The sequence below is a fragment of the Arvicola amphibius genome, chromosome 3 (assembly GCF_903992535.2).
Source record: "Arvicola amphibius chromosome 3, mArvAmp1.2, whole genome shotgun sequence".
In the NCBI taxonomy this organism is placed as follows: Eukaryota; Metazoa; Chordata; class Mammalia; order Rodentia; family Cricetidae; genus Arvicola; species Arvicola amphibius.
Window position 1 is genome coordinate 156,262,170 of NC_052049.1, and position 10,932 is coordinate 156,273,101.

The 10,932-nt window shown below is 41.0% G+C and overlaps 1 pseudogene; it reads right to left on the reverse strand.

Annotated features, from left to right (window-relative positions):
• Positions 1-4,535: 4,535 nt before the first annotated feature.
• LOC119810029 lies at positions 4,536-5,063 on the reverse strand (annotated as a pseudogene).
• Between the last annotated feature and the right edge of the window lie 5,869 nt (positions 5,064-10,932).

Consider the following 10,932-nt stretch of genomic DNA (forward strand, 5'->3'; position numbering starts at 1 on the left):
TGCCAAAATGTTGTAGAGTACTTCCCACTTTCTCCTCTAACAGGTTCAGTGCTGTTCAGATTGATATTGAGGTCTTTAATCCATTTGGACTTGAGTTTTGTGCATGGTGATAGACACTGATTCTACTTTCATTCTTCTACAGGTTGACATCCAGTTATGCCTCCACCATTTGTTGAAGATGCTTTCTTTCTTCCATTGTGTGCTTTTAGCTCCTTTATCAAAAATCAGGTATTCATAGGTTTGTGGGTTAAGATCTGGATCTTCTATTCGATTCCATTGGTCGACTCTCTCTGTTTTTATGCCAATACCAAGCTGTTTTCAATACTGTAGCTCTGTAATAGAGTTTGAAGTCAGGGATGGTAATGCCTCCAGAAGTACCTTTATTTGTATAAGACTTTTTTGGCTATCCTGGGTTTCTTGTTCTTCCATATGAAGTTTGATTATTGTTCCTCTCAAGATCTGTGAAGAATTTTGATGGGATCTTTAAGGGGATTGCATTAAATCTATAGATTGCCTTTGGTAGTATTGCCATTTTACTATGTTGATCCTCCCAATCCAAGAGCAAGGGAGATCCTTCCATTGTCTGGTATCCTCTTCAATTTCTTTCTTCAAAGACTTAAAGTTCTTGTCAAATTGATCCTTCACTTCCTTGGTTAGAGTTACCCCCAAGATATTTTATGCTATTTGTTGCTATCGTGAAAGGTGACGCTTCTCTGATTTCTTTCTCTGCCTTCCTTATCCTTTGTGTAAAGGAGGGTGACTGATTTTTTGGAGTTGATCTTGTATCATGCCACGATACTAAAGGAGTTTATCAGCTGTAGGAGTTCTTTGGTGGAGTTTTTCGGGTTGCTTATGTACACTATCATATCATCTGCAAATAACGAAAGCTTAACTTCTGCCTTTCCAATTCGAAACACCTTTGTTCCTCTTGTTTTGTCTTATTGCTATTGCTAGAACTTCAAGCACTATATTGAAGAGATAAGGAGAGAGTGGACAAGCCTTGTCGCGTTCCTGAATTTAGTGGGATGGCCTTGAGTTTCTCTCCATTTAATTTGATGTTAGCTGTCGGCTTGCTGTAAAATAGCCTTTATTAAATTTAGGAATGACCCCGGTATCCCTAATCCAACCAAGACCTTTATCATAAAGGGGTGCTTGAATTTTGTCAAATGCTTTTTCTGCATCTAATGCGATGATCATATGGTTTTTATCCTTCAGTTTATTTATATGATGGATACATTGATAGGATTTTCGTATGTTGAACCAACCCTGCATCTCTGGGATGAAGCCTACTTGATTCATAGTGGATAATTTTTTTTAATGTGTTCTTGGATTCTATTTGCCAGTATTTTATTGAGAATTTTTGCATCGATGTTCATGAGTGAGATTGGCCTGTAATTCTCTTTCTTGGTTGGGGTCTTTGTGTGGTTTAGGTGTCAGGGTAATTGTAGCTTCATAAAATGAATTTGGCAATGACTGTTCTGTTTCTATATTATGAAGTACCCTTAAGGAGTATAGGTATTAGGTCTTCTTGGAAGTTCTGGTAGAATTCTGCATTGAACCCATCAGGTCCTGGGCTCTTTTTGGTAGGGAGGTTTCTGATAACAGTTTCCAATTCTTCACGACTAACAGGACTATTTAGAGCATTTACCTGGTTTAACTTTGGTATATGGTACTTATCTAAAAAAGTGTCCATTTCTTTTACATTTTCCAATTTTGTGGCATACAGGCTTTTGTAGTAAGATCTAATGATTTCTGAATTTCCTCTGTGTCTGTGGTTATGTCCCCTTTTTCATTTCTGATCTTATTAATTTGTGTCTTCTCTCTCTGCCATTTGATTAGTTTGGCTAGGGGTTTGTCAATCTTGTTGATTTTCTCCAAGAACCAGCCCGCAACAGACAAAGGTCTGATCTCCAAAATATATAAGGAACTCAAGAGACTAGACTTTAAAATGCTAGTGAACCCAATTAAAAAATGGGGCACCGAACTGAACAGAGAATTCTCAACAGACGAAGTTCCAATGGCCAAAAAGACACGTAAGGTCATGCTCAACCTCCTTAGCAATCAGGGGAAATGCAAATCAAAACAATGTTGAGATACCATCTTACACCTGTCAGAATGGCTTAAAATCAAAAACACCAATGATAGCCTTTGCTGGAGAGGATGTGGAGTAAGGGGTACACTCATCCATTGCTGGTGGGAATGCAAACTTTTGCAACCGCTTTGGGAAGCAGTGTGGAGGTTTCTCAGGAAATTTGGGATCAACCTACCCCAGGATCCAGCAATCCCACACTTGGAATTTACCCAAGAGATGCCCCAATCATATTACAAAAGCATTTGTTCAACTATGTTTATAGCAGCATTATTTGTAATAGCCAGAACCTGGAAACAACCTAGATGCTCTTCAGTGGAAGAATGGATGAAGAAAGTGTGGAATATATACATATTAGAGTACTACTCGGCGGTAAAAACAATGACATCTTGAATTTTGCATGCAAATGGATGCAAATAGAAACACCATCCTGAGTGCGGTAACCCAGGCCCCAAAAGATGAACATGGGATGTACTCACTCATAATTGGTTTCTAGCCATAAATAAAGGGACATCGAGCCTATAATTTGTAAAAAATCCTAGAGAAGCTATATGAGAAGGTGAACCCAAAGAAAAACATATAGTTATCCTCCTGGATACTGGAAGTAGACAAGATTGCCAGACAAAAAAATGGGAACATGGGGGTGGGGTCGGATGGGGGGAGGGAGGGAGGGAATGGGGAGAGGAAAAGTGTGAAGTGGAGAATGGAAGAGCTTGGGGGAATAGGATGGTTGGGATATAGGAAAAGTGGATATGGGAACAAGGAATTATATATCTTAGTTAAGGGAGCCATTCTAGGGTTGGCAGAGACTTGACTCTAGAGGGGTTCCCAGGTGTCCAGGAAGACGCCCCCAGCTAGGTCCTTGGGCAGCTGAGGAGAGGGTGCCAGAATGTACAGATCCTATTGCCATACTCATGAATACCTTGCATATCACCATAGAACCTTCACCTGGCATTGGATGGAGAAAATGACAGAGCCCCCACATAGGAGCACCGGACTGAGATCCCAAGGTCCCGATGAGGAGCAAAAGGAGGGAGATCATGAGCAAGGAAGTCAGGACCGTGAGGAGTGCTTTTACCCATTGAGACGGTGGGGACAGATCTAAGGGGAGACCACCAAGTCCAGTTGGAATGGGACTGATGGAACAGGGGACCAAACCGGACTCTCTGAATGTGGCTGACGGTGGAGGAGGACTGAGAAACCAAGGACAATGGCAATGAACATGAACTATACAGCATGGACGGGCTCACTGCGAGCCTTGTCAGTTTGGTTGCTCACCTTCCTGGACTAAGGGGGAGCTGGGAGGACCTTGGACTTCACATAGTGAAGGGAACCCTGATGGCTCTTTGTCTTGGAGAGGGGTATAATGATCCAGCACTGACCATTAAGCAAATGATTACTGCAATTATTAGTAGACACTGTTCTTAAATTTTGTGGCTCTTTGTGCCCATGCTAACGTTGTCTAATCTGCTAATGGTTTTTCCAGATCTTCCTGGAATGAGCCACATCTATGACTAACCCAGTTGGGACATATCCACCCAACTTTCCCCTGTACTGTATTTCACTGTCTGCTGCATGCTGAATGACACTTCCTAGGACTTCGAACCACTACAGCAGTTATTGCTGTGTTTGGGATCCCTATGGATTTGCCTTATTGCATGCTGATGTGAGAAAGCAGAACTTTCCCACAGGAATTATTGTGCCCTTGATTGGGTAAAGGGTGGCTCTTAAGATGCTAGCTAAGGAGCCTCATCACTAGCTCTCTGGTTTATTCATCTATGAAGGAACACAAGCATGTAACCCAACCCTGCGTGGCTGTGGTAAAGTTTGAACACAATTTTGTAGATAAACTGTGTCTTGATTTTTCAATTTGCAATTTGTCACTAAAAATTGGGTTGGATAGTTGGGATATTTTTCTTTTCTTTCTTCTTTCTTTTCTTCTTTCGATTCTCTCTTCCTTTCTTCCTTTCTTCGTTCTTCGTGTCTGTAGGGGGGAGGTGCCTTCTTCGGGGTGGCTTCGTGAGGAGCTTCTTTCGGGTGGTGGCTTCTGTCTATCTTCTCTCTTCTTAAGGTCTTTCTTCTTTTTCTTTCTTTCTTCATGTCGTCTTCTTTCTTCTTTCTTTTTTTTTCCTTCCTTCCTTCCTTCCTTCCTTCCTTCCTTCCTTCCTTCCTTTCTTTCTTTTTCTTTTCTTCTCTCTTTCTCTTTCTTTCTTTCTTTCTTTCTTCTTTCTTTCTTTCTTTCTTTCTTTCTTTCTTTCTTTCTTTCTTTCTTTCTTTCTTTCTTTCTTTCTGTTTCAAAAGGCTTTATTTTTACCTGGTCAAAGACTTGAGAGGGGCTCCAGGGCATTACAAAGCTGCCTAGTGGCTTCTTGAGAGGTTCAGGTGAAGGTCCTGAGGCCGGCTGGTGCAGAGCAAGAGGTGGGAGCCCCTCGGAAGGAGAGGCCTCCTAGTCATGCTTGAGAGTGAGCCACTCAAAGAGGTACTTGCCCAGAGACGCCTGGGGCCCAGTAGCCAACCTGCGGAGGTGAGTCAGGTGGTTGCCCATCTTCTTGATGACTTTCACCTCCTCATCCAGGAAGTGGTTTTCAAGGAAGTCACAGAGATGAGGATCTGTGCGAGCAGAGCCCAGGGAATGAAGATCCTAGAAGGCCTGGTTCAAGTTCTTCTCCAAGGCCAGGGCAGCTTCCATGGCCTCCTGGGATTTACCCCACTCATCTTGAGATGGCTTCTGCACATCCTGAAAGAGTGTGCGGCCTCTGCGATCATTCTGCAACTTGAGGAGACGCTCGGCGCCCTCGCGCTTCTCCTTGGCCAATTCGCAGAAGGGGCCTACACCCTCCAGAGCCATGTCATCCCGGTCAAAATAGTAGCCCAGCGAGAGGTAGGTGTAGGAGGCCTGCAGGTGCAGGTTGACCAGGCAGTTCACGGCAGCCTCCACTTCGGTAGAATAATTCTGAGGAATCTGGGAGGTCATGGCTGAGATGCAGTCTGGAGCTACCACAAAGAGACGGTGCTGGCTGGTCCTGGGAGCTGAAGGCGGCCAGGAGATGGTCCCGGAGGCTGCGACTGCAGATGAGGAGCTGTGGAAGCTAACAAAGGGAGGCCCCGGGTCTGTTCCGTCCAAACACTGTTGAAGCAAGACACAGATCCGCGGGATCTCCGAAGGCTGCTGCAGCGGGATATTTTTCTTTGCAAAAAAAAAAAAAAAAAAAAATTTAGACATGACTTGATGAAAAAATCCTGCAAATAACTAAAGGAATTACAATTGAACACAACCATAGACACGTCACCTTGATTTGCTACTTGAGATGTCACTTCCTTTGAAAACAAAACAAAAAATATAAAAACCTATAATTCTCGTTATCAGTAAGCAGGTTAGATTAAAGTGGTCCATCACACAAAAGACAAAAGTATTTGCACAATTCCCATCCAAACTGTGTCTTAGAGAGTGATTCTACAGTACATACCACATCTGCGTTTCTTAGAGATCACCTGTAACTGAAAGGAAAGAAAATAAAATTGAGATCACATTGATTAATGTCTGTAAAGGTCTTCGGTCCTTCAATAGCTGACATAATCAGGATAGAAAAGCGCAGTCATGTGGAGCCTATAGTAATGGTCTCCTTATTTGATGATATAACAGAAGTCCTGGGCTCTGTCCTTTGTGCTAGAGACTAGTACCTTTTACATTTTTTTTTTTTTCTGATTCAAGGGCAGATCAGGAAAACCTGTCTGGCCTCTACTAAAGGTTCCCTAACCCACATAATGTACCATCTATGAAAACTTGCTTTTTTCACTAAGATATTTTCTATTTCTAGGGCCTACTGTGGAAATAATTTGAGCATATAACCTGAAGTTTAAAGTGTCAGAAGCTTAGTGTGCTCAGCAACATGAGAATCTCTAAAATATGATGCACTGGGCTGGAAAGATGACTCAAATGTGAGCAGCACTGGCTGCTCTTCCAGAGGACCTGCATTCAATTCCCAGTACCCATGTGGCAGCTCACACCTGTCTGTAATTCCAGTTCCAGGGCTCCTGATACCCCCACACTGACATACATGCTTGTACTGGCATTTGATTTATAGAACCCACAGGTGCTTCTGTCCTCCTTGGCACCAAGTTCACAAATGATGCAAATATACACATGCAGGCAAAAAGATTACACATTAAAAAACAACAGCAAAAGAACCATGATGTACCCGATCAGTTTAATGTTATACCCACTGAAATACACGGGGACAACTGAGATAACATTTCTACCTCAGAAAGGAAAGGCACTCTTACCTTCACGGCCCTCACTGGGGGGTTTCGCTGGTCCAATGTTGAAGCTGCACTCTTAGAAGGTTCATAGGATACTAGGGGGACAGAAAGTGACTGTCAGCTCACAAACTACTTATTATTTAATCTGGACTTTACTTGATGTGAGTAAAATGCATGGGCTTAGTACATGTAACTGAACATAATGAACAAGATAAGATGGTTCGGCTACTTCTGAACTGTCTTCCCATAAAGCAAACTAAGGCAGAGAGAAGACTTGGAGAAAAATAAGGATGTACCTTTGTACATGTAGTAAAGGTCTGATCCAGATGGCCTTTGGAAATTCAACTGCCTTTCCAGGCATATTGTCCCTATCCATTCTCTCCCAGTGATCTTGTCAGTCTGATGAGTTTTGTGAGGGGAGACATTTAGTGATATATCCGAGTATATCAAGGGCTGAAGGTGGGGACGTGTCTGGTGATTAGGCCACATTACATGGACAATGTGTTCCAGTATAAAGCATAAACAACAAGTTAACAGGTAGAAGGGACCACACCGGCTTCCACAGCTTGCCAGACCTATAGTTGTGAGTCAACATGCCAATTATGAAAGAGGAGGTTTAGAAGTGGAACTGTGTCGCTGAACACATGACTAAAAAGGAGCCTGACTTCACAGTCAATAGACACTGTACATTAAAACTATAGGCCTAACCTATGATTGGTACAAACCCACTTGGACAAAGAGAGAATACAGGGGAAGAAGGCAAACTTCTGATGAACCTTAGCCATGACCTACTCAAGAAGCTATAATGAAGACACTTTGAGGGAAAATATCCCTTAGATTATAACTTAAGGTTGCAGAAAAGATGAGGCTGGCCAGATGATGCCAAGAGTGAGAGAGTCAAGTACTGATGACACAGAGGAGCCCCCTGAAACCATGCTTTTATCCTGAGGAACATGGGCAGTCTTTTAGGAGAACTGTCAAACTCAGCTCTCCATCTTGGAGGATGAATTAATGCCTCAAAAGGCACAAAGGATGGGCCAAAATGCACGCATGCCCTTTCTCATCCATTAAATCAAAGGGTCCAAGATAACTATCAGTCCCCAACGTCCCTTAACTCAATCGCCTATCATACAGTTCAATAGAAAGAACAAAGATTGAATAGAACCAAAAGAAAGACATTATATCCTTAACTGTCAGGATATTTCCAGTGTTGCAATGAAGTCAGATTAGAGAATCCTGCTAGCTATTTAGGTAACTTAAAATTCATTTTTTAATTCTTTTGTTAAATTTCAACTGAGGAACTAAGCAAATTAACATTATCTACATAGGAAACTAATGCCAAGACTATCATATTATTTCACTTACAATGCAATACCTATTTAAAAAACCAAATATCATTCAATGAGATTATTGCATTACAACTGTACCTTCTACTTCACTTTTTGATCTTTCTGTAGAAGTACCAGCTTGGACCTGAAGCCTTTCAGAGTCTTTAGGAACAAAAGAGCATTTCCAGTAGCATTTTCTCCACATTTTGGGAGCTGGGATGTATTAACAACAGAGACAGTTATGTGATTTTCATGGCAGTAAATAGAAGAAAGCAGTTTTTCTATAAAGTATCTCATGACCCTTCTCTAGACACTCTCTTCAGAGTCACGGTGGTGTTTCAGGAAGATCACTGAGTGTACTGCACACTCCAGCATGCATTGCACTGATGGTTTGGGTAAGTCATAAACTCATGTTAGTGTGATACTGGTATTTCACCTGCTGGACATATGTACCTAATCAATGTTCACATTCAAATCATGGGGACTGACCACCCCTGAGAGGAAAAACTCATGCAGCATAGTGTAACCAACTTTTAAAGATGTATTCCCACTGGCTGCACTTCTTTTGTAACAGTACTCTGTAGGCAAGGGCAGGTGAAGTAGTGTGTGTTCCAGACCAGTGGTTATATTAGGTAGTTCCAGCATATCTATAGACACACAGTAAGTCTCTGTCTCAGTAATAAAGCAAAACAAAACAAAACAAAACAAAACCAAACACTGTATTTTCAAGGAATGAAATAGTTCAGGTCATCCTGCAATTAGTGAGTATAATTCTAAGTGTACACTGTCCCTAAATTGTGGGCCTCCTTTTCCTATTCTGATGTTTTCTAATCTCTGAATTTTTTTCTCTAGAATATACTGGAAAGCCTAATGGATAATAAACCTACTTTGGACTATTCACAACAATCTCCCATTTACTTATTTAATTTTGATGCTCTGTACTCTGAAAAGAAGATGTGTGCTTATCTAACTTTCAAAGCTGTGACTGTCTGAAGACTACTGAGTGTCACTACGTAGGATTTTAACTACTATTGCAGACAATGTAGCGTTTGGATTCCTACTGATGTGTCTTATTACAGGCAGATGCAAGAAGGCAGAACTCTTTCTTCTAGGGGGATTATTGTTCTCTTGAGGTAATAAAAAGTGGCTCTTGAGATGCATAGCTAAGGAGCCTCCTCATTACCTCTGAAGTCTGGTTTATTCATTTATAGAGAACAACACAAACATATAACTGACCTTACATATCTGTGATGAGGCTTGAACACATTTGTCTAAGACTGTTATATTTAATTTACATATCTGTTGCTGGAAATTGGGTTGGGAAATAGCATGCTATTTTCTTGATAAAAAAAGTTTAGACAAAAATTGGAGAACAATGTCCCAAAATAAGAAAGGATTGCTGTTGAATACAAGGACCATAGACATAGCCATCATTTCTTACTTGGTGTGGCCGTTCTGCCCTGCTCCCCACCCCCAGAAAACTAACAAATTCTAAAACCATAATTCTCATTATGTATCTCATTAGTATCTTAGATCACAGTGCTGCAATCCACAAAATACAACCAGTGTTTATAAAATTTCTATATAAACTGTGTCTTAGGAGAATGATCTCACAATACATACCATATCTGCATTTTCTGGATTTCACCTGCAATAAATAAGAAAGAAAAATATTTAATGCTATGATCATGCTGGGTGATATCTACAAAGTCTTTAGTTATGGCACTGAGTGACACAGAATAACTGCAATCAGGACATAAAAAAGTAGAAAAGAATATTAATTATTAAAACATTATTTTACGATGCCACAGAAAATCTCGGACTTTATACTTTGTGACAAAATCTAGTACCTTTCATTCTTTATCTGACTCAATGGCACATCAGGAAAACCTCTCTGGCCTTGAGAGGGTTGTAAAACCTTTATCACATGCCACTTATGAAAACTTGTATTTTTCACTAAGATGTTTTCTGTTTCTAGAGACTATGGTTGAGAAATAACTTGAGTATAAGACCCAAAGTTTGAGGTGGTAGAAGCCTTAGTGTGTCCAGCCTGAGGTTGTTCAGTGTTCAGCCAGTAACAATTTAAAAACATGAGGACCAGTGTCAATTAGAGGCAGACACCTTGATGGGATTGCTCAAAGCGAGACACAAAGTTGTGACACATGTGGTGTATGCTGTCTTGAATCAAGACCAATTCTAATCCCTCCTCTAGCTAAATGGACCTCTAAAATCAATGCCACCTCAGACCAGTTTCAGGTTTCAAATGTGATACCCACTGAAATATAAGGGCACCACTGAAGTAGCTTTCTACCTTAGAGAAAGGAAATACCCTCTTACCTTCACCTTCCTAATTGGATGCTTTTGCTGGTACTCTGGTGAAGTGGTACTGTTAGGATGTTCAGATGACACTAGAGGAACAGAAAGGGACTCTCAGAACTGGTTATTATTTATTTATTTATTATCTTTGCTTCATGTAGGTAAAAGTGCATGAACTTGGTACATTTTACTAAACTTAATGAACAATATATCTCGGCTGTTGCCAGACTTTCTTCCAGAAAGGAAAATTGAGGCAGAGAAAAGATCTAGAGAATTGAGACACAGACTTTTGCATGCTAGGAAATCTAAAGCATTGTAAAAGAATCTGTTACATGGAGTAGAGATGAAATAAATCTTTCAAAGATTTCTTTTTACACTTATTCTGTTTGGGAGGCTCAACAGTAGACTGTGCATCCAGCAGAAGTGAAACTTCTGTACCTTGTTCTCTCAGTCCTTAATGTGGATTCCAGTTTCAAATTCTCCAACTCAGTCTTTATAGCAAGTGCCTTTACTGCTGAGTCATCTCATTGACCCATAAAACAAACCTAATGACAAAAATCATACAGCACAACCAGTCCCTGAGATGATTTTGAAAGGAGCATAATTGCTACTCTCTTGAGGCTCAGCTGGTCACCAGTAGACTATTACCTATGGCCAGGTAGTAGTGGTCAGATACACACATTTGCTAGAGATTCAGCTGCTTTTCTAGGACTTCTTTTCTTTTTGGTTCTCTCCAGTGATCTTTTCAGTTTCATGAGCTATATGAGAGAGAGCCATTTAGAGATTACTGAGAAAACAAGAATACCCAGAACGGAGGCTCAGAACATGTCTAGGAGTTAGTCACATTGTCTGCACAATGTGTTCCAGTACACAGAATCACCAAGAAGGTAACTGGAAGAAAAAACAACATGGGCTTCCCTGGTTTTACAGAGCTATAGT